The sequence below is a fragment of the Macaca nemestrina genome, chromosome 3 (genome assembly GCF_043159975.1).
Source record: "Macaca nemestrina isolate mMacNem1 chromosome 3, mMacNem.hap1, whole genome shotgun sequence".
Lineage (NCBI taxonomy): Eukaryota > Metazoa > Chordata > Mammalia > Primates > Cercopithecidae > Macaca > Macaca nemestrina.
The window spans coordinates 9,214,575-9,238,075 of record NC_092127.1 but is presented as its reverse complement, the minus strand read 5'-3'; the positions used below and the strand labels follow the sequence as shown (position 1 = coordinate 9,238,075).

Below are 23,501 nucleotides of genomic sequence, written 5' to 3'. Positions count from 1 at the left end.
AGGATAAAATTAGTGGCATAACAGCAAGCAGGGTGGACAGAATGAGAGAGACAGAGGCCAGGAAAGCAGCTCCAAAGCTCTTGTTCTGATCAGTTGTATGAAAGAGTATATAAAATTTCATTGTTAAAATGGCAAGGAAAGAAGCAAATCAAATAGAATCTGCGGAGGAAGGACTCACAACACTAGTGTTCTGGACTTAGGTGATAAAAAAGAGCAGAATATTCGCTGAGTGCAGAGTGGCTCATGCCTGTAATCCCAGCATTTTGGCAGGTTGAGGCTGGAGGATCACTTGAGAACAGGAGGTCGAGGTTGCAGTGAGCTATGATCATGGCACTGCAGTCCAGCCTAGGCAACTTAGGAAGACTGTCTCTCTACATTTTTTTAATTAAAAAAAAAAAAGGATTATCGTCACAGGTAACTCAATATTTCTAGACATCACCAGTGTAATGAGAAAGCATCAGTTTCTGGGTGTGAAGGGTTGGTGGAAAGGGTATGAACTCTATTGAACAGAAGTTTGAGTTCAAAGCAATACCAGCAAGTTAAATGCTGTGTATTAAGTTTTAAATAAAAAATTGGGTGGAAAGTAACAATTGGAGACTTAAAGGGAGTCTCCTGTAGCAGAAAATAAAAAGATCGAAGTCAGTTGAATGAGTGACTGTCCCAAGGTGAATGAGTGAATAAGAAAGATGAGAGTGGACCGCTATCACATGGCCATTTTCTGTACATCTGATTGTGTCAGCTTTTCACCCAATTGCAAGACACTCCTGTGCTGCAAAACTGTGTGCTAGAATCCAGTCTGAAACAATTTGAATTGTCACATAATCGGGGAAAAGAGTGTACAGGTTTATTCAACATTTAGAAATAAATAATACCCAGGACATTATGTATTTGGAATGAACCTAGACATTCATATCTTTACAATCTACCTGCGTTCCATCAGCTTCACTAGAATTACATCATGTTTGGGCATTATAAAAGTGGCCACATCCTCTTACAAAAATAAGTGGCACATTCTCTTATTTGGATAGGGATAAGAATGGCAGCTTCTGACAGTGGGAGCTATAAATAATGGGCTTCACTATTTATTTGTTAAAATTTTCTAAGAATAAAGAGTGTCAAGTAGGCCTGTAACACACTTAGCTTCAACAGTGAAACACCAAGAACTCACCTCATGTGGCCAATGTTTAATGACGCTATGTATTTATGACATATTTTAACCTTGGTTATTTTTAACTGTGAAATACCTAGATCATATTATGTATAAGAAATATTGACTGGGAATCAAATTTATGGAGAGAAATATCACCCTTTGGGTTGAAAAATTGACCACTACTAGAATATAATTTCTGAAAATGCAGCCTGAAGGCAGTTCACTAGAGGGTAATTTTTCAGTGCAAGTAGGCAAGTTTTCACAGGATTCTGACAGTCTCACTCTCTCTCTTTCTGTCTCTCTTTTTAAAAAAACCTCTAAGGCACATTTTTGTTTAAAATATGCTTTAACTTCATTACTTCTCGAGACATCTTCTTTAATTCACATAGTCATATGACCTCTATCATTGAGAGAAAACTATTAGGCACAACTTTTAAATAATGAATTTTCAAAACAGTGTAAATGATCTGAAATCTACTTTCTATCAGTAATGAGAGAAACTATGCACTATTTAGTGCAGTTTAATGGGCTTCCTAAACAATCTCTCAGTTTCTAGTTTTTCTCTTTTCTGAAGGATCCAAACACTGCTGTCAGCTTTTCCTTTCTAAAGCATGACATTGGCCATGTCATCTAGCTCAAAAACCTGCAGTGGCTTCCTGCGGTTTTTTGAATAAAGCAGAAAATTCTTAGACTGGCAGTGAAGGATTCTCTAATCTGATCCCAAAATGTATTTCCTAATTATTTCCCTTGCAACACACACTAGTTCCCCCTCCATGCACATGCTCATTGTAATGATTTTAATATTGGATTTTATAATTTTGTAGCCAAAGGTGAAATTTGACATAGATGTCCCTTAGGAGCAGTTTTTAATATTAAGTAGCATGCAAAGTTTTCAATGTTTCAGACATTCTTTTAGATCAACTTAAAGTTCACATGCTTTTATGGAGAAAGAGAATAGCACGGAGAGTGAGTGAAAGGGAGGAATCTGTATTTGCTTTACTTGCAAAGTAATGACACTGTAAATCCAATCAAATGAAAGGCTTCCATGGAGTGTATCTTGGACATAGACTTCATTCTACAACTGTACTTTTCTTTTTTCCTTAGGGCCACTTTGGCATAATAACTTGCATTGGGATATTAAAAATTTATGTTTTCTAAATTAATGATATCTTTTTCGTACTGAGTTATTAAGTATATTATATTAATGTTAAAAGTCTGTATCTTATGAGGTGATGTAGGTGATGTAACAATCAATATCTCAAAGACAATTAAACCAAAACCAAACAAGAAGTGTCTCAGCATGATACCAACCAGGATTCCATGTCACATTCAAATGTGACATTGTATATTTTAGTCTCATGGAGATTAATCTGATAGCTTTTACATTTGTTTGCTTGTGTGTGTTCAGACTTAAACCTGTTGGAACCTTTTTTGTGTTTTGACAGTTTGCAACTTGTTAATATTACGATTTCTTTTGTTATCCACTAGTATTTTATTTGTCCCTTTTTTGTGTGTGAGACAGATTCTCACTCTACTGCCCACCATGGCAGGATCATGACTCATCGCAGCCTCGATCTCCTGGGCTCAAGTGATCCTCCTACCTCAGCTTCTCAAGGAGGCGGGACCCCAGGTGTGCACCACCACGTCCAGCAATTTTTTCTTTTTATTTCGTAGACATGGGGGTCTCACCGTGTTGCGCAGGCTGGTCGCAAACTTCTGGGATAAAGTGATATTCCTACCTCAGCTTCCCAAGTAGATGGGACCACAGGTGCATGCCACCATACCCAGCCATTGTTTTTTCGTTTTGTTTTGTTTTAATTTTTTTTGTAGAGGTGGAGTTTCTACAAAATGATACCCAGGCTGGTCTCAATTTTCTGGACTCAAGTGATCCACATGCCTTGGCCTCCAAAGTGCTAGGATTACAGGCGTGAGCCACCATGCCTGGTCTATTTATTCCATCTTAACCTTACAAATTATGTGATGACATATTCCCAGAGTTGTCCTTAATACAGGTAGTATTACATTTGCTATTGGGTTAAAGAAGCCAGCTCATTAACTTCTTAGTCCTCAATTATTTCATCTGTAAAATACTAATAATAATATTATCCAACCCAGTGATATTGTGAGGAATAAATGTTACATGGTTTCTACTCTTACTATTTTACATTTATCTGGTAAGACATTTGCTCCAAAGGATCTTAATTCCATTTTTCTCATAATTTTGGTTCTCAAAAATAATCATTCAAATTAGGTATTAAGCAATATGACTTCAAATTTCATAATTTCTGAATAATTCTCTCATTGAAAAAGAAAATACCCAAAATAAGTCTATGTCTATTCATATTCAAAAACTAAGAAAATTGTATTGTGGTATTTTATAAACCTTCCCATCACTTAGAGATCATGGTTTCAAACATGGTTTCCATGATGTTCTCTGGTTCTGAAACTCAACACTGATAGAGTGTACATGTATCTGTATATGCATAAATACACCCTAACACCTATGTGTATGTTTATTTAAGTATTAAATTTTAACTGTTATATTCAACTTCTTGTACCTCTTTTCTTGTACCTCTTTTTGAAAACTTCTTCCCTCCCACTGGCTTAGGTCTTCCTCCTACATAATCTCAGAATAATGAAGCTTGTCATGGACTGAAGCAAATCTCCCCTGTGTTGTCTGCTAGGCGCCAAGGTTCCTAAGGTCAGGTTTGAGCCTTTGGTCTCTGGGCCCCACTACAGGAACCATGCACATGCCTTTATCACTGCTCACTGCTCATGACTGAATAAATTGCTGGAAATATTGGCAGCTCTGCATTATTTAATAAACATTTATATATGCGATGAATATAGACAATTGTTATAGAATGTATACATGCAAGGCCAACATTTGTGTATGAAATCTGCATTCATTCAATATGAAATCTGCATATTCTGCATCTACAGACAGCTCCCATTTGAATCTAAAGACTGCTCTCCATCCCATACCCTAAGAGGAATCTGTCTCCTAAATCAATCTGTTGTTTCCCAGGCTAAAAATATTCCTAGGTCATTCTTCTAGCAACCAGATATATTTCTCCCCCTTTCTCCTCTACACATAATCAAATTTATCTCCTTACTCTTCCAGGAGGCTAATCCATTGTATTTGCCTTCTCACTATTCGTTAATTGCTCAATGCATTGCTACCTGGCTTCTTCCAAATACTCCTTTGAACCTGTTTTGCATTCCTAATCTAGAAATCCAGTACACATTCTTTAGTCTGAATCTTTCTCAGTCTCTTCCTCAATTTAGTCCTTCTCTTGCCTTACTCCTTTATAAGGCTTCTTAATGCTATCTACCTAAGAAGCTAGATAATTTTTCTCTGTTTCATAAATGTCCCACCTCTTTATACATAACCTTGGGTAATTTACTTACCTATCTAAGTATTCTTATTTGCAAAATAGGGATAATAACAGCATGTACTTCAATGAGATTATATGTGTTCAGAACGTAGTGTGTGCTTGGAATATAGTAAGCATTCAAAGAATCAAGGCATATTGTCAGAAATGTGTAAAGTGTGTGTGGTGAATGTTGAAATGAACATGTTCTGTCCTAGCATTGCTCTGGATGTCATATTGGCAGGAAGGAAGAGATACCCTGGGGTGGGGACCAAGCCTTTTTCAATAGAATGTGGTGAATAAGTAGCTTATATTATAGAATTCCACTTTTTATGAGATTGCTTTCCAAAGTATGGTTTTTACACGGTAATAGGTTCTTTTTCTTCCTTCGTGTCACCCCAAAAAGGAGGAAATTGGTAAGGACACATTTTGAGCAATTCTTTGTAGTAAGGCATAAGGTAGTTTATATTTAATATTGATTGCTGGACTTGTAGTTTGCAAAATATTTTGGTTAGGCCTCATCTTCCAAAATTGACTTTAATTCTCGATGTATTCATGAATTCATTCCACAGATGTTCATGAAACACCTACTGCGTGTTTGGTACTCTACTAAATGTTGAGATGCAATGGTAAACAAACAAGTCTCCTTCTCTTAGAGAGCTTAACGTCTGTAAATACTCTGCAGTTCATCTGCAGCTTGCCATGCAAACTGACAAGAAACTGCTTGAAAACCATCTATGTGACAACTCTTCTTTTCCTATACTGTGGAGTTTTCAAAAATAGCGCTGTTGCTTAACATATGCTGATACATCCAAGTAATGCCATTACGGTATGCATTGGAAGAAACATTGACAATTTTTTTTTATTTTTTTTTCTTATTTTTTCTAATCAAATCTTTTTCTCATTTCTTAAAAAAGAAAAATATTTATTCTTATTTTTTCTCACATTTATTTTAAACAATATATTTAGAAATCATAATCTGACTTAAAAATACCTTTGATTTTCTCATTCTGGTAAAGTTACTATAATATTTATCTACATTATCTTTTGTCTAAAAAACATCTCTTCTGGATTGGACATGGAAAACATTGACTTTAAGTATAAATTCTGCCAGTAAATGAGCTCACATCAGTTAAGCTGCCAATCAGGCTTGGCGGAAGTCAGAATATATGAGTTCAATATACAAAATGTATATGTACAGCCAGTAAAAACAGTCTTGTATAATTTGTGATTCTATTATTCCTTAGTGTTGCAGTGCAAGAATGAGAAGTGGTTTATATGATTGTGTAGCTAGTCTAAGATGCATGTTCACAATCTATTTTCTCTGTTCCAATGATGTGTAACTATAATCTATAAAGCATACATATATTTAAAATAAGGTTCCAAATATTATGATAAAAATAAGAAACAGGCTGTTATTTCACTCAATATTGCATTGTTTCTAAGGCTGGTGGATTAGAGAAGGGACTTTTAAAGGCATTCATAATTTATATGTATTTTTCTTAGTTCTGGCCCAATATGTGTTGAATACAACAGAAAGCATTTTCCAAGGCTGAAGCTTACGCTTTTCAAACATACATCTCTCAAATCTGCTTAAGATGTTACTATGCAACCCGGTTTTATTTTTTTCATCCATTTGCATTTGTGGATGTGTTTCTCTCCCAGCCAGGTTATTAGAGTTGGCGGCTGCATGGTTCAGATAGTGAGGCCTGCCGTATGTAGGTGTCTTCATGGAGATCACCTGGGGCCGAGAGTTCTGCTTTTCTCACCTTATCATATCTGGAACACAGATTTGCTCTGCTCGTGATATTTTGGCATCTGTGAATCACCGTCATGTTGTCATATTCGCAGTTACAAAGTAGCCGATGGGAAAGGAGCCAACTACTTGAGGCATTTGCAATGGAAAAAAAAAGTCTGATTTCAGCACTATTCATTGGAACTGCTATTTGTGAAAGCATTTACTTCAGTTTCTGAGATGCTGGCAATAACTTTAATAGGCAGTGCATAAGTCTGCATTTTTAGAAGAAATGTTCCTGTGTGCTGAACAGTGAAGAACCAGTAATTATTAAAACCCGTGGGTAAAATGGTAAGCGTAGGAATTCAGAAGTAATTATCCATCATTTACTTATATTTTATCAAAATTACCTTCTAATTAATTGCATGATGGGCCAGTCATGTCATATAGATGATTTATGATAATTCTCTCAACCAATATATCCCTTATAATTTTATCTGTACTCTTCATGAACATATAAAAGTGGGTAAAACTCAATTTTAAAATTATATTGAATAACAACAAAGGCGATCAGGGTGTGGCCTGAGAAATTAGAACAAATAACTTTGTAAAAATGTGAAGCTTCCAAGAAAGTTAAATGAAAGCAAAATTCATCATAAGTATAAGCAAAGTTATACTAAAATATTTTTTAAAGATTATAATTTTATTATTCTGTTTTAGCTCTCCCTAATTAGTAAAGGCATCTCAGAAAGTGTTAAGTTCCCATCTTTCTGCACATATCCCTTCATATATTGTTTGGGTTAAAGGAGTAACCCCTTCTTATAACCTTCATAGAGATACGGCAAACCCCTCCACCCAACCCACACACAAGAAAAATCAAAACCACTGAGCTTTACTTTTTTATTTTACTGCACAATGTCTAACTACATTTAGGTTGTGCCAACTCAACTCAAACTTTGTATTGAATTTATGAATCTTTTCAAAAATGTTCCCTAGTAATTTTATACAAGGTTTGCTGTTGCTTCTGAAGGATTTGTGGTGACAAGATGGCAGTGCTAAGGCAAATACAAGGAAAGCCATTCATTTGCAGAGAAGTGTGAAGATATTTCCTGAAGTCAGCATTCATCAAAAATTTTGTTTCATGAAATACCATCACTGGAAAAAAACTACTTGGGAAAAGAAAATCTCTAAGGGCTGTAGTTCAATAATCTTGGGAATTCTGCACATTCAAGTTTCTCTAAGGAATTCAAATGAACACGAGTATTTAAAAGTACTTGCAAAATCTTTTAATAAAAACTGTTATAAAAATACAAAATATTTTCCAAATATATTTAACCACAGACTTTTTTTATTCCAACAACTAATAGCACCTCAGGGATTATCTTTTTGTTGGGAAATCTACCTTAAATGAAAAAACTCCCTATGATGGTTTAGGAAAACCCAAGTGTTTTCCAAAGCAAAGGAATAATGAGCTAGATCCTTGTCCTAAAACAAACAGCTGGTCACTTTTTTCCTAATCATGTTATGAAAAAAAAATCCTATTAATAATATATATTTTCATAATTCAAATTCCCTACCTGTTCTACTAACAGGAATGTCAGTCTTTTCTAGTGGTTGTATAGCCAGACTTTCACAAAAGAGCATCTAAATTTTGGGTTTTCAGAGAAGTGTTATCAGACAAACATCAGTGATTTATGGGAATATGTAAATTGCTTTGCAGAAATGCACCTGTATTAAATAGGATGATATTTTGAAATATGATAAAGAATAATGCCCCTAATATAAAAAGAGTTCCCATACATACATATGAAATGGACTCATACGGTTTGGCTGTGTCCCCACCCAAATCTCATCTTGAATTGTAGTTCCCATAATCCCCACATATCATGGGAGGGACCAGGAGGAGATAATTGAATCATGGGGGCAGTTTCCCTCATCCTGTTCTTGTGATAGTGAGTTTGTTCTCAGGAGATCTGATGGTTTTATAAGGGGCTTTCCCCTTCACTGGGCAATCATTCTTCTCCCTTCTGCCACCATGTGAAGAAGGACTTGTTTCCTTCCCCTACTGGCATGATTGCAAATTTCCTGAGGCCTCCCCAGCCCTGTAGAACTGTGAGTCAATTAAACCTCTTTTCTTTATAAATTACCCAGTCTCAGGCAGTTCTTTATAGCAGCATGAGAAGACACTGATACATGGATCAATATTCTAACAAAAAATAAGCAAAGAATATGAATAGATGTTTTAGAGAATAGTAAGTACAAAGAGCCTATGTCTAAAAAAATGTTTGTCTTCACTAGTGAACATAAATTACAGTTTAGAGCAACAATGTGAAAACTTTTTTTAAACCCATCAGATTGCCAAAATTAAAGATCGTTTAAATCTAGAGCTGGTGAATATTTAGGGAAATTGTTATTATCAACTCATAAGTGAGATTATGTATTATTGTCAGTTTCTAAAAGTTTATCAGTGTCTATTTAAATTATTAAAATTATAAATCTATATATCCTCTGACCCAGCACAGTTAATCCTGCAGGAATTTTATGTATATATACATTAATGAGCTCTTTTGTGGCTGAATTCTTCAGCTTCTCTCTTCTCTTACCTCCCTGCCCTCTCCAGTTCCTCCTGTATTAATCTGCTGGCTTGTCTCTGCTTCATTATCTCAAGTGTCGTGTCACTGCTAAATTAGCCATGATGAAACTGAAGATCTGATCAGTCACCACTTTTGGTGGTCTTGGAAGTCTAAAGTTGCTGCCATTGTTACTGGCTAAAGTGCAACTGCCACCAAAGCTCCTAGTCACAGTGCCTCTAAAGCTTTCTATTTCCAAGCCCTTGTGCTGTGATTTAACTTCCATCACAACACTTTTGGGGTTGGGAGCTTGACGAGGCTCTCTCTGTCCCTTCCCTGACTTGGTTTTTTACTAAGCCAGGAAAACACTACTATATGCTGCTGAACCTTGGGTACTACAGCGTTTTGGAAATACTGCTTCTCCAGTTCATGTCCATGGCAACCCCCCTCCAAATGTTCACAGGATCAGCATGACTGTCGAGAAAGTTTTCAGCATCAGAAACAGGCTAGGTCCAGGGTGGCACTCCTCTGTGACGCACTGCCCTCAGAGCGGAGACCAGCCTGCTGTTCTAGACCCCTTCCGCCTGCATGATAAGTTTCCTTGCAGGAACACTTCATCTTTTCTTGCAATCTGGCCTTGGTCTGTGGCAGGGCAGATATTAGTGTAGTGCTACAATTCCGTGGTAAGGAGGAGGCAGGTGGGAGCTTGAGGTCCATGCCACTTTGCTCCCTGGAGGTACTTCTACCTCTTGTGCAAATCCACAGGGGGAAGTTCTCATCCATCCTCACCTGCAGCCAGCCCCTTGTGTACCAAACTCAAATGAAGCTAATCATATTAAGGAAGGGCTTATAAGCAACTAACTCTTATCCATTGTCAGACCCCTGTCCAAGCAAATGTCCTGCAAAAATGATTTACGGTTACAGCAATGTTCACGTGGAGACTGTCTCATGGCTCCTTTATAAGAGTTCTCTTTTGACACAGATCTGGAAGTGATTGTTTTTCTGTCCTCGTTTACCTAATCAAACTCATTCATGTGAGCCACATGTGCTCGCCCCCTCCTGCTGGCAACTGCTTCTCCAGGACTCCGGCCCACCGCACTCATCAGGTGGAATCCCCGCCCAATTGTCTCCTCTGCTGGAGCCTGTGTTCTCTTTCTAGTTGTGAAGTCCCCTAGTGTGAGCCCTCTACTCTTTTTTATCTTTCCATCGGTGAGATCATCCACATTCCTGGTGCCAAATTCCATCTGTATTGTTACATTTAAATTTATATCTTCAGCCCAGTGATTCTCAACCCTGAGCAATTTTGCCCACTGCCTTGTCCTCACTCAGCCATTTCTGGAGACATTTTTTGTTTTTCACAACGGGGTGGGGGAGATACTGTCATTAAGCAAACAGAGGCAAGAGGTGCTGTGACATATCCTATGATGCAGACATGCACAGGACAGCCCCCCAGAACAAATAAATATCTGGGCCAAAAAGTCTATAGTGCTGACGTTGAGAAACACAGTCGCTCTGTTATGAACGCATGTTACGCCACATTGCCACTAACATGGCGATGTGTGCCTTACACTTGAAAGGGCTAAAAGAGAAATCTTTATTTCCCTCCCAAAGTACGTTTTTTTCTCTTGGAATCCTATCTTGGCAGCCTAATCTATCTTACCTCCCAGAAACCTAGGAGTTGGCTCAATTCCTGTCTTTTTCACATTCTCACATCCACTCCATCAGCAAAGTCTGTGAGCTGTACGTCCAAAATTTATTCTAGAATCATCCATTTCTCTTCATGTCCATTGAAGCCACCACATCTGACCCCCACCATGCAGTAGCCTCTGAATTCTTCTCCCAGTGGCTGCCTGCGGCCCCTGCTTTCCATTCCCATAGCGCCTAAAGAACTCTTTAAAAACATGAATTGGACATCTCTTTTCATCCCTGTAGTAGTCTGCTCTCGCACTGCTATAAAGAAATACCTGAAACCAGGTAATTTATAAAGAAAAAAGGTTTAGTTGTCTCATGGTTCTGCAGGCTGTATAGGAAGCACGGCTGGGGAGGCTTCAGGAAACTTACAATCACAGCTGAAGGCAGAAGAGAGGCAGGAACTTCTTACATGGCCAAACAGGAGAAAAAGAGTGAAGGGGGATGTGCTAACACTTTTAAACCAGTAGATCTCGTGAGAACTCACTATCACGAGAAAGACAAGGCGGAAGTCTGCCCTCATCATCCAGTCACCTCCCACCAGGCCCTACCTCCAAAGGCAGGGATTGCAATAGTTGGGAGGGTGCAGAATCCAAGCCATATCACTCCCAAACCCCCATGTCATCCCTTTGCACTTAGCAAGTGGCCCTCAAGTTCTAAATCTTGTCTCATGTCCAGCTTCCAGAGCTTTTTCCAAGTCTTCTTGCTCTGAGAGGCTTTCTCCTAGTGGTTTCCAAATGTTCTGTCTTCAGGCCCTCACTGTTGTGCTTCCTTCTTCCCGGAGCGCTCTGCTGCCAGATCCTCCCAGTCTGGCTACTGCTGCTGCTCACCCACCCAGGTCACATCTTGTGAGCTCACTTTCACGGCCATGCAAAATACAATGGATTCTGTCACTCACACACTATTATTATGCCCTGTTTTATTTTGTTCAGAGAATTCAGTATGGCTTTGTTCATTTTGTTATTGTTCTCAAAACTCTGGACTAAAGCGTCCACAATGCCATCTTTCCGTGCTTCACCTTAGTTGGTGCTCAGTAAATATTAATTAAATGAATGATGCTGGTCGGTCGCTATGGCTCACACCTATAATCCCAGCACTTTGGGAGGCCACGTCCGGTAGATCACAGTGTCAGGAGTTCAAGATCAGCCTGGCCAACATGGTGAAACCCCGTCTCTACTAAAAAAAATAATAAAATTAGCCAGGCATGGTGGTGGGTGCCTGTAATCCCAGCTACTCAGGAGGCTAAGGCAGGAGAATGGCTTGAACTCAGGAGGCGGAGGTTGCAGTGAGCTGAGATGGTGCAACAGCACTCCAGCCTGGGCAACACAGCGAGACTCCATCTTAAAAAAAAAAAAAGTGCTGTCCAGCAGTGCACATAACTAGAAATGAGGCCTCAGTTGTTAGACAGACTGATACTGAGGCTTAGTCCAGAGGGAATAATTCTAGAAGTGAATTTACAAATGACTAAACAGCAGTGTGGATCCATATGATGGGGCTTCTTTCCAGAAGCCTGCCTTTCTGCCAGCATTCATATGGCTTCATTGATCCCTCTCTTCTTGTAATCCACTCATAAAAACAATAACGCAAGACATAACACTCTATTTATATTTATTCATTTTTCAACTAGATTACAAGTTGCTTAAGGGTGAAGATTCTTGTTTATTGTTGTATCACTTGTGGCATAGCACTGGACCTAAACATGCTAGACTTTCCTGTATAGCTAACATGCTTCAAATTGGGTGTGTGGAGTTTGTGATAGCTCTTTGCTACTCATACTTTTTCTTGCTCTCTGATTTTCTGATGAGTTCTAAATAATTGAGGCACTCTGGCATTTCATATTTAGAAAAACCTAAGCTTACATAATAAATGTTATTTGATAACTATTATAGCAAAAAGTAGAAAAACAGATTCATTCAAACATTATAAAAGCTAGCCTATATTGAAGGCTAATTATGAGTCAAGCAGTATTCTAACAGCTTTACAAAAACTGATTCATTTAATTATAACACAATAATGCTATAAGGTGGTGCCTATTATTTTCCTCCTTTTGCAGTTAAAGAATTAGTGGCAGAAAGAGATAAATGAGTTACTGAAGGTCACCCTGTAGTAAGGAGGTATTGAGATACCCTTTGAACCCAGGTAGTATGACTCTTGAGTCAGTTCTCTTAAACTCAAGCTATTCACTTTTGATAAACACTATGCAATTGATTTCTTAAAATTCTTTAAACCTTTCAAGTACCAAAATCCTTTCTACCTAAATGCAACTTTTTAAAATTCCACAAGCTGACTTACTGCTGCATACTCTGTACAATTAAACATGTTTCAACCCTCTACTAACTTCAGTGATAAATAATATTTCTGCTTTATGGTATGCATGACAAATTCTTTTTTATCATCTCTAAAAATGCAAGACCTTAGATGAATACACTAACATATCTTCACAGTAGAGTGGGGGAGGGTGAAAACCAGGAAAATAAATTACTCCAGTAATGCATTTTGGCATTGTAATGGTCCATTTCTAGCAAAGAGCAAAATAGACATTATATAACCTGCTCTTATTTGATACTATCTTTTTAAGTTTAGTGATGATTACAATCTAAATAAATCAATATGAGCAAAATTTAAGAATAAAGATAACCATAAAACATTTTAATTGTCCTTTCTATCAAAAGGAATATATTTGTTATTCATAACTACAAAGAATCATGCTAATTTTCACCAAAGGCTTAAGATTCAACATACTCAGCAGCAACAGATTCACATAACAACCCATGAAATGCACAAATAAAAATCTGCATTAAAAGAACATTAGAGGCCAGTCTGAAACAGAGAGAAATGAAAATATTCAGAGTCAATGTCTTGCTAGGTAACCGATTCAACTTTAAGAGCCATCTGGTCCTTTTCATGCTCCATATCCACTGTCCTCTACCAATGTAGACATGGACATGGTTTTTGGTCCCCTAATTAAGTGGCATCTATGTGGAATGGTAGGGCAGTGCCACACAACCATTTCCATTTTGTTTTTTGACAAGATATTTCCCATCAATGATTAGATTTTGAAAGGATCTTACATCAAGGCCAGCTAGTATATTCACTTTATAGATTTTTTGCGTTATTTACTAAATCTTAACTTTCTAATACATATCTCAGGTAATCAAAAGGAGAGATACCTCCATTATTTTCCAGATAAAGAAACTGTGGTACACAGGTATAATTTCAAGAGCTGTCCAGCCAGTTCTGTAGCAGGGATGGAGCTTCAAGTCAGGGAATTGAAGTAAAATCCTTTCCTTACCACATAGTAGCTGTAAGGCCTTAAGATAATGTACACAGGATCTCTTAATGTCCTCAATTATAAAATGAGAGTAATGTGTGTAAAAGTGCTGAGCCCAGTCTACTGAGTGTTTTGCTAAACTTGAAAAATCTAAAACTTAAAAAATCTGAAAACAAACTCATTATTTTCTCCTTCCCTAATTTTGTACCCCTTTTGTTTCTCTTGTGATCACTGCATTAGTAAATGGTGCTTCAGTCACTTAAGCCCCAAATCAGAATGATATTCCATAAACTTCTGTTCTCAGATGGTTAAAACTGTCAGTTATGCTTTCCAAATGCCTTGGGAGCCTCTCTCTTTATTTACATTCTCATGGCCATTGTGTCAGTTAATGTGAAGGTCTCTTAACCAGCTTGCTTCATTCGGTGTAGCCATCCACCACCTTGCTAACTTGATTATCCAAAACAGAAATATACCAGCCTACCTTTTAAAAATGATCCACATTTCTTCCACTTAAAAATTTGGATCATCTTAAAGCAGCATACTGATCTAGGCCTTCCGGAATGATTTCCTCCTTCAAAGGCTTTCTCTAATTTGGGCCAAGTGAGCACCCTGGAAATATTCTAGGCTGTGAGGTTTCCCCATGTCTTTGATCTTTGCCTATCCATTTGTCATTGTCTGATTGTCTGATTAAATCCCACTCACTCTTTCCCTTCAATCTTCAAATAATGAAAAATAAGTTACCTTGCACACCCAATAACTCCTGTGTCACACACACACACACACACATCCTCACAAAAACAGATGAACTTACCCAGAGTATTGAACATGTCAAAAAAGGTGATTCATTTCAAAAATCAAAATACCCATGCTGTTTTTTTCTTTTCTTTTCTTTCTTTTTTTTTTCTGAGACAGGGTCTCACTGTCTCACCCAGACTGGAGGGATCCAATCATAGCTCTCTGTAACCTCAAACTCCTGAGCTCAAGCAATTCTTCCATCTTAGCTTGCTGAGTAGCGGGGACTATAGGCATGTACTACTACATCCAGTTGACTTAAAAATATATATACAGAGAGAGATGAGGGTCTCACTATGTTGCCCTGGCTGGTCTCAAACTCCTAGCCTAAAGTGATCCTCTCCTCTTGGCCTCTCAAAACACTGGTATTACAGGCATGAGCCACCACAACTGGCCTCCCAGCTTTTTCTTCTTTATCTTTTCTGTGAAGAGTTCATTTGAAGATGAGTTTCTGAAGGGAAGAGTCTATTGCCCCTCCTCACACTAAAATAGTATTCATGTCTCACCCTAAAATATTTTCAAAGAGGACTTTGCAAAGCTGTGAGAAGAGCTAAATGGCCACCTCTCTTCCACTGTCCTTATGTCCATCACCAGTGCACTCAGGTAGAAGCGTTAAAGTCAGTGGCTGCAGCCCTTGATTGGTAAGCTGATGGATAGGAATGTGCTTCTAACCAGAGAGAAGTTGGCAGCAAGACTGAGAAATTACAGCCCTGGCTTGTGCAGAATGAAGCCCAGATATCGCTTAATTGGTGGCCTTGATTTGGGCTATAGTCCAGCTCTTTATAACCTGATAACATTCATTGCATACTGTTGTGATGTTACTTTGAGCTGTTTAGGGAAATGTTTTATCACAGTTGTTTACAACAGGGAAAAACACTAAAAACTGTTCACACTTTAACTCTGTTTGTATAACACGTCATGTGAATAGCCATCAGCTTTCCAAGCTCATCAGCTACCTGCATCTTGTCCCTTTAGGTCATGTTGGACAACCTCAAGACAAAATGATAACTCTTCCTCCACAGAGGGGTTGACCATATGCCCCTGGTTTGCCGAACCCAGTGCTGGATCACATTAGTGTGCTAGCATCTTGTTCATTTACTTCCTTCTTTAAATCTCAAAACTTTTCCAGTGTGAGCAATAAATTTTATGTCCACTCTATCCAAAAGGGGATTAAGCAGAGGTCAGAATTTGTCTCTGCAATGCTGGAAAATGGAAAACTGAGCAAAAGACAATTCCAATATTGCAAAAGGGATCCAGCTTAGGATTCGAGGAAGACTCTTTAATGAGAGGATGTTTGGGATTCAAAAGTTAGAGCAAGAATTAGATGAGGGAAGTGGCTTTCTCAGCTCTCACGTTTGCTAAGGTCCCAAGCCTGAGAAAGGAAACAGGGATGCACATTTCAGCAACAAAAGAACGGCCAGTGTCTCTGCAGCATGATGAGTGAGGAGGGTGCTGGGAAAATTAGAACAGGGAAGCCAGCAGGGTTCTGAACAAGTCTTGGAGGCCATGTCAAGGATTTTAAATGAGCGATAAAAAGAAAAGGTTGCAATAGTTAAGTAGGATTGAAAGTTGATTATACCTGCTTATTAAAAAAAAAAAAACAAAACACTCAACATCTGTGTGGATAAAGGATTAGGGTTGGGGTTAGGTGCATGAATAGCAAGAGAATTGTAAAGACTCTGGGCAAACTAAAGTAATAGCCATTTTGAGAGATTGTGGAAATTTAGCTATCGTGGTAGTGGTAAGGGAAGAAAACTTTTTCTTTGCTGGTTCAGTAATAAATTGTTTATTTTCAAAAATGAACAGAACTAAAACTTGAGAAATTTATTTTGCCCTAAATGCTTCTTTTTATATCAAAGCAGAGATATCTTGAAATCATCTCTGTAGAGGGATGAAAACTTATATCAATTGTTTCATTTACTATTAGTCAGTTTCGCCTTTAATTGCTTGAGAGGGCGCCATCAGGGAGGAAATGCAATCCCAACTAGTGCAACATGAGAGACAGGGCACCGGGAGAGAAAGGCCTGCTCAGAAGCAGAGCTGTTCCCAAGGAGCCAAGAGAATTGCCAGACCACTCCATCCATCCCTGAGCACCCAACCCCTTTCTAAATCTTATTCGAGAGTCAATCTAGAACTGGAGTGAGAAGCAGTTTGCTGTCCTGACAATTTAACACTCAGGTGAACTGAGATGAATTTGCAACATGATCTACCTCTGTTTACAAATTAGTATCTACACATTATCAATTTTGCAAGCATTGGGATTTTACTTGTTTTGAAGATACAATAAAACAAAGTTAAAAACAATTCTCCATAATTTGAGAAACTCAACGTCAGCATTTGTGACGTACAGAGACAGCTGAAAAAAAATGCATCTGCGTAGTCTTGCATATGCAAATAAAGCAGAGTTCCTAAGGAAATTATACTTGATACTTTTGGTTTTCACTTCTGAGAAAACCAATTCAGGTTCTACTGGAAAGTAAACAATCAAAAGAGTTTCTTCTACTGCTGCTGTTTCTCCTAGTTATCCCTCTTTTCCTCTGATTGGGATTAAATATTATATTGATTCTGGCCGGCTTGTTTCAAGTGTAACCTTTGGTACACATTGCATGAAACCTTGATTTTACCTTATTTCATCTCAGTGATATTTGTGAGGTATTGTAAATAAAAATCTCTTAGACGTTAATCCAGTACAGTGAAAAGTATATAAGGAACTCAAATAACTAATGTAATATTTGAAAGGAGTACATTTGATATTAATAACTTCTACCCAGTGGTATTTTATTTTTATTTAGTAGAAATGAAATTCTCTATGACACCTAACCATTAAATTTTCTGGAGTAGACCTTAATCCACATGCTTCTCATTATAGACATTGAGTGGAATATGCTCCAATCTACACCCATGACCCGGATAATGTGCCCTGTAATTCCTGTTTTTGCTCTCAGACATGAAACTCATTAGCTTTTGTGGTTTCAGTGCACATGCAATGAACAGAAAAGCATTTAATTATTACCACCGAGGAGGTGATTTTCTTTTTGGGTAAAAAAGAAACTAAATGAGGTCAGGAAAAGTTTTTTTTTTAAAGTTGCGCTGTAATTGTGCTTAGTATAACAATGCATCATTCTTTATATCATTTACTGGATACCAATAAATGATATGTTTTATTTTAACAGGCAATTTGCTGCTAGAAGTGTGTTTTCCATTCAAAAGGTAAGTGCCTTTTTAAGAAACATTATATAAAATTATCATCATTTCTGATTTATAGCTTTGAAGAGCCTGTTAATTTTAAAGCCCCATGGCTGACAGCTGTGTTGTTCAAAGGCGAGGATGTATAGTATTAATTATCTTAAGCTCCAGATTATTATTCATGCTGCTGACATTAAGTATAAAGGACAAACTGGCACATTTTTCTATTTTAGTAAGAATAATTAATTAACCTGGTGATTTTTAAAAGAAATACCTGTTGAAGTGAGATACAACTAACACAGTTCAGTTTGATCACATTTGTTTCAGTTCTAGATGGATGTAGATAATTTTCCTGGAAATTACCGGTAACTTATGGTCACAGGTTTTTGTTTTTTGTTTTTTGTTTTTTAGTTTTTCTTTGTTATTTGTTTGGTTAATTGGAATCAGAGAATGGCTTATACATTTTGAAAGTTAAAAATGCTTGTGTCTGAAAGATATTACTTACCAATAAAGACTGATCAGCTTTTACCAGACTACATTTATATTTTCAAATTTTGCAAAGTATTAGTTGCAACCATGAGTTAAATTTTAGAGCTGGCTAACTCTAGTATTTAAATTTTCAAGAATTCTGTGATGCTTAAAAGAAAACTAAATGCTTAAGTAGAGAATACTTTGTACTTTATTATATACCCCAAAATGTCTACTTCGTTGTGTTATTTCTCAGTTTGTCTTTCCCTAAGCATTCATTCAGACAGTGAAAATATAGAGGGGTGATTAGTTACTGTATTCCTGGTATGGTCTTTGTTTCTCTAACAAGTCATGGTGAATGTCTTCAAAAGACAGCCTTCTACAGCATCCCTGGCAAACATCAATCTCTATTATTGCTCTAGCTTGGAAGTTCCACTTGTTTATACCTCTTGGTTGAGTATAATCACTTTTTTACTTTTATACGTTTTGGATGCTGTAAGGAGAGAAACTTCTTGCCTTTAGGGCATTTGAATTCAGCTTCTGGTTGTAATAACAGAGGAACTCTGTGTGTAATTATGTTGCCAAGATAAGTAAATTAATAAATTATAACTCTTTCCTCCACCTAATACTTGTTTATTTATGGGGTTGTATTTCTGCTATCAGGTAATGTTGGTGTATTAGCTTGATGTATTAGCATCATGCTAACTATCACAGCTAGTTATGTGGTTAGCAAAGCAATGTATTTTCCAGGCACTTTGCATTATGAAAATAGCACGTCTGTTACTTGTAAATTCCTGCTCTCTTATGGTAGGAGCCCATAATTCTGTTAAGTAAGCTACGAAGAATTATGTTTAAAAGTGTAATTCACAAATTCTGCCTTGTCATGGAAGTTGGCAGCTATGACAGAATTACAACAAAGTTCTTTTTTTATAAGTTTAATCTTAAGCTATATAAATACATGATGTACAGGTTATGCGAGCCATGGTTTAGACTACATTGTTGAAAAACAATCAAGAAAAGTAAAAAAAGTTAACGATTTTGAAAGTTTTACCCTCCTTCCATACAAACTGGGTAGTCAAAAGAATGTAGGCTTTAGGGTCAGTTAGAACTCACTTGTAGACCTACCTCCAGCTCTTACTTGCTGTGTGACTTCAGGCAAGTTACTTAACCTCTCTGAGACATTTAAATGAGTTTTCAGACTGAATATAATAATACTTATTTTGCACAACTGCCATAAACATGCTGCAAGTGATTTGTTGGTTCCCTGCTTTCCCCTAAAAGTCAATCTCATCTTGTGTATACAACCTCAAACAAATTCCTTATTGCTGTGTCTGATAAAACTATAATTTTATGGTAAGTTTGTCTCTTTTTTTCTTCTATGTATATAAACTTTGCCTTGAATGTACTAACCTGGTAGAATATTCATATCTATAAAATAAAGCATAATATCTTGCTAAACTCTGTATATAGATGCTGCCTTCTGTTGGTGTCAAAGTGTACACCCCGGGTATTGATTTACAGGTATTTTGTGAACACAAACAACTCTCATTTTAGTAACTGTTTGTGAATCTTAAATACTTCTTTCCTTTTTTGTCTTCTCTTCCGTGCCGCTACTTAGGCTATTTCCTGTCCAGAGACCTAGTCCTCTTTACTACATACTAAAGCTTAGAAGTGGGGCCTAAGGCCGGGCGCGGTGGCTCAAGCCTGTAATCCCAGCACTTTGGGAGGCTGAGACGGGCGGATCACAAGGTCAGGAGATCGAGACCATCCTGGCGAACACGGTGAAACCCCGTCTCTACTAAAAAATACAAAACACTAGCCGGGCGAGGCGGCGGGCGCCTGTAGTCCCAGCTACTCCGGAGGCTGAGGCAGGAGAATGGCGTAAACCCGGGAGGCGGAGCTTGCAGTGAGCTGAGATCTGGCCACTGCACTCCAGCCTGGGCGACAGAGCGAGACTCCATCTCAAAAAAAAAAAAAAAAAAAAAGAAGTGGGGCCTGTTCTAGCTTCTTTTATTCCTTTATTTAGAAAAGCATCTCCTTGCAATCCTTTCTCTCCAAACTCTGCTGGGTAATTGAATAGCTAAATGACTGAAAGTGTTTCAATAGCCTTTCAAGATAGTGTTTACATTTTAATGAGCTTTTGTAATGGCTTCACCTAAATGCAAGGGAATATGATGATCTCTTTGGTATGGGGAAGAATTTGAGGCCCAAAGTCATTCCCAGGCAGCCCTGTAAACTTATGAAAGTAGCGTTGCTTCCTCTCCATGCTTGCTATAAAGCTTCTACATGCGTACGAGACTTCACGTAAATATTCTCTTTCTCTTTTTCCGCTTTCTCCCACTGCAGATAAAAAATTTCAAACGGACATAAATTGATATCTAGTTCTCCTCTGAAAATTGCGAACACATTATTTTAAATCTTCTCTGTACTATTCTCCAACCCCCTTTGATTTTTTAGTTGCCTTCAAAATTTTAAGAGTAATTTATATTTATTGTTTATCACAAATTCTCATACACCTGAGCCAAACGGTTTTGTTAAGTTTGGGGGGAATCATGACTTTTGTGTTTCTGATCAGGAAACAGAGAAGGACGTGACTTGGCTAAACTCGGCAGAGTGATCATTGGTTAATACTGGGGTTTCTGACAACCCAAAGCAGTTCAAATATGCCAACGTCATTCTATCACGTAAAAGCAATTCATGTGCTATTTTTCTTCTATGGATTTACTCATGCATATGCAAATACAAGACAGAAGAAAACCAGACAAAATGTACTGCATGTGGTAATGTGACTCACGACTCAATAAGCCAGGCCCTCCCCAGGCTCCTTGCCAATATAAACTCGGTGTTGACAGGGAGCTCGGTGTTTTCTAATAGCAAAAAGCCAAAAATGAAAATAGTTTACAAGTGATACATGAGAGATTCATTTTTAAATAGAAATTCTCTGCTTGAATAATGCAATGTATATATGACATTAATAAAGTTCTGGGAAAAATGATAGAAGACCTGCATGTCACATTTTGCCGGGCACAGTTAACTAATCCTGGTGACTAAGAAAAAAGGACAATGGATTCCCCTGAGAACTTTTAAATGACCCTTAAATGTCATTCCAAGTGCTTTAATAATAAAGAATTGAAAAGCTTTGACATTTGTTGATTGTTTGCCTTGAAGTTTTCTGTTGATTTATTTTCTATTTTTACTGAAAAGTTACTGCTGGATTCTAGTGCCTTAGGAAAATACCTCATATTTTATCTCATCATATCATCTGTGTGAGTCTAACTTTCCTATGGTTTGCCTCACTCTTCTCAAGCCAAAACCAACTAATTATACCTGTCACAAAACAATTTCTTCCCCAATCAGACAAATGGATGTTTTTGTTCATTCTTTGCTTCTTGATTGTTTTAAACAGCAATCCTATATTAATTTTGATAAATCCACACACTGATATTAAAATGATCATAAAAGGAGCACGTGACAAATTTATCTGGGCTTATATGTTAGAAGTTGGATAGGGGTGTCCGTTGTGAGCATTGCAACAGTATGAGAAGCACTCAAATCTAAAGTTAACACTTCTGAATAAATTTATTTTTTAGCATGCAGTTTTTCCTGGAAGACTGAAAAATCCAGAAACTTTTTTTACATCTAGAATGTCCTGTTTTGCACATATTTTTTAAAATCTATATCACATATTGTTGACTTCCTTGCCAAAGACACACGTGCATTTCTATTTTATTTTTTGATAATTCTGATATTGTACCTAGTTTTCTGGAGCCATGCTACCTGTATTTTATTTCTGAATCAAGCTCTATGCTTCTTTATACCTACCAACTTTTGACATGTTTTCACTGGCAATTTGGTCATTAACATATTTGCGAGATCTAACTTTATATCACTATTTCAGGTGAATATGTAAAGCATAGAAAACCAGATAAAATGTTGGGTTTCTTTAAATGAATTTCGTCTCTATAGAATAAAATTTAGCATTCGATCCTTTTTTCCACATCATCACACATTTACTTTTATACATTTACCTTAGAGTAAATATATTTGCCTCACACCACTTTAGAGAGTGATTAAGGTGCGTGCTTGGGCCACCTTTTTCTCCTCAGATTTCCCAAGAATTAGTTTTCTTCATTTAAATAATTACAACAACTACAAAACCTTCATATTGAAAATCGGTATAGATATTACAACTTGAATTATACAATAAAATAAACATGAGCAAGCTTTTCTTTCCACAATGAAAGTTCATTATAGAAACAGCATCAAATGCAACTCCTAGACATGGTAAATTTAAAGAAGACAAAATTTCACCATCACCCAATTGTTCTGAGATAACTACTACTGGCATTCCAGTGTTCAACTGGACTTTTAATGCATGTATTTATACATAATCAATGTATGGTACCTGTGCAATATATAGACTAATCTCTTCTTATAGGTCGTTTTACCTTACTCAGTTTCAGTTACCTGTGGTCAACTATGGTCCCGAAAATATTAAAATAAAAATTCCAGAAATAAACAAATTCATCCATTTTAAAACGTGTGCTGTTCTGAGTAGCATGGTGAAATATCATGCCATCCTGCTCTGTCCTGCCCCAAACTTGGGCCATCCAATTGTCTAGCACAGCCACACTGTAGACACTACCCACCCGCTAGTCACTGATGTGGCTGCTCCTGACATCCAGCCGTCAGCATCATCACTGTGGGTCTTGGTCTGGGAACCTACACTCATCCTCCTGGATAGTTTAAGCTATCTCTGGATTATATATAATACCTAATAGAATGCATATGCTATGGAAATAATTGTTCTACTGCATTTTTATTTATATTATTTATAATTGTAAATTTGTAAATTAGAAAAATCTTTCTGATTATTTTCAATCTGGGGTCGGTTGAATCCAAGGATGCAGAACCTGTGGATATTGAGGGTCCACGTATATGGTTTTAATTCTCCTAATTTACTATTAGCTATTGTTGTTAATCTCTTACTGTGCCTAATTTATAAATTAAACTTTATCATAGGTATGTAAGTATAGAAAAAAACATACGATATATCGGCTTCTGTACTATTTTTATTTATTTATTTATTTACTTATTTATTTTTATTTTGTGTATTTTTTTTGAGACAGGGTCTCACTCTGTCACCCAGGCTGGAGAGCAGTGGCACCACCTTGGCTCACTGCAACCTTTGCCCCCCGGGTTCTAGCGATTCTCCTGCCTCAACCTCCTTAGTAGCTGGGATTACAGGCATGCGCCAACACACTGG

The 23,501-nt window shown here is 37.3% G+C and overlaps 1 protein-coding gene across 14 annotated transcripts in view; it reads left to right on the top strand.

Moving 5' to 3' along the window:
• LOC105466614 (teneurin transmembrane protein 3) overlaps positions 1-23,501 on the top strand; it is a 2,765,046-nt gene that overhangs the window by 465,386 nt on the left and 2,276,159 nt on the right. For all 14 annotated transcript variants that reach the window (XM_071092800.1, XM_071092799.1, XM_071092798.1 and 11 more), the window contains one exon: positions 17,755-17,791. The gene's annotated coding sequence lies outside the window, so the exon portion shown is untranslated. The remainder of the gene's footprint in view (positions 1-17,754; positions 17,792-23,501) is intronic.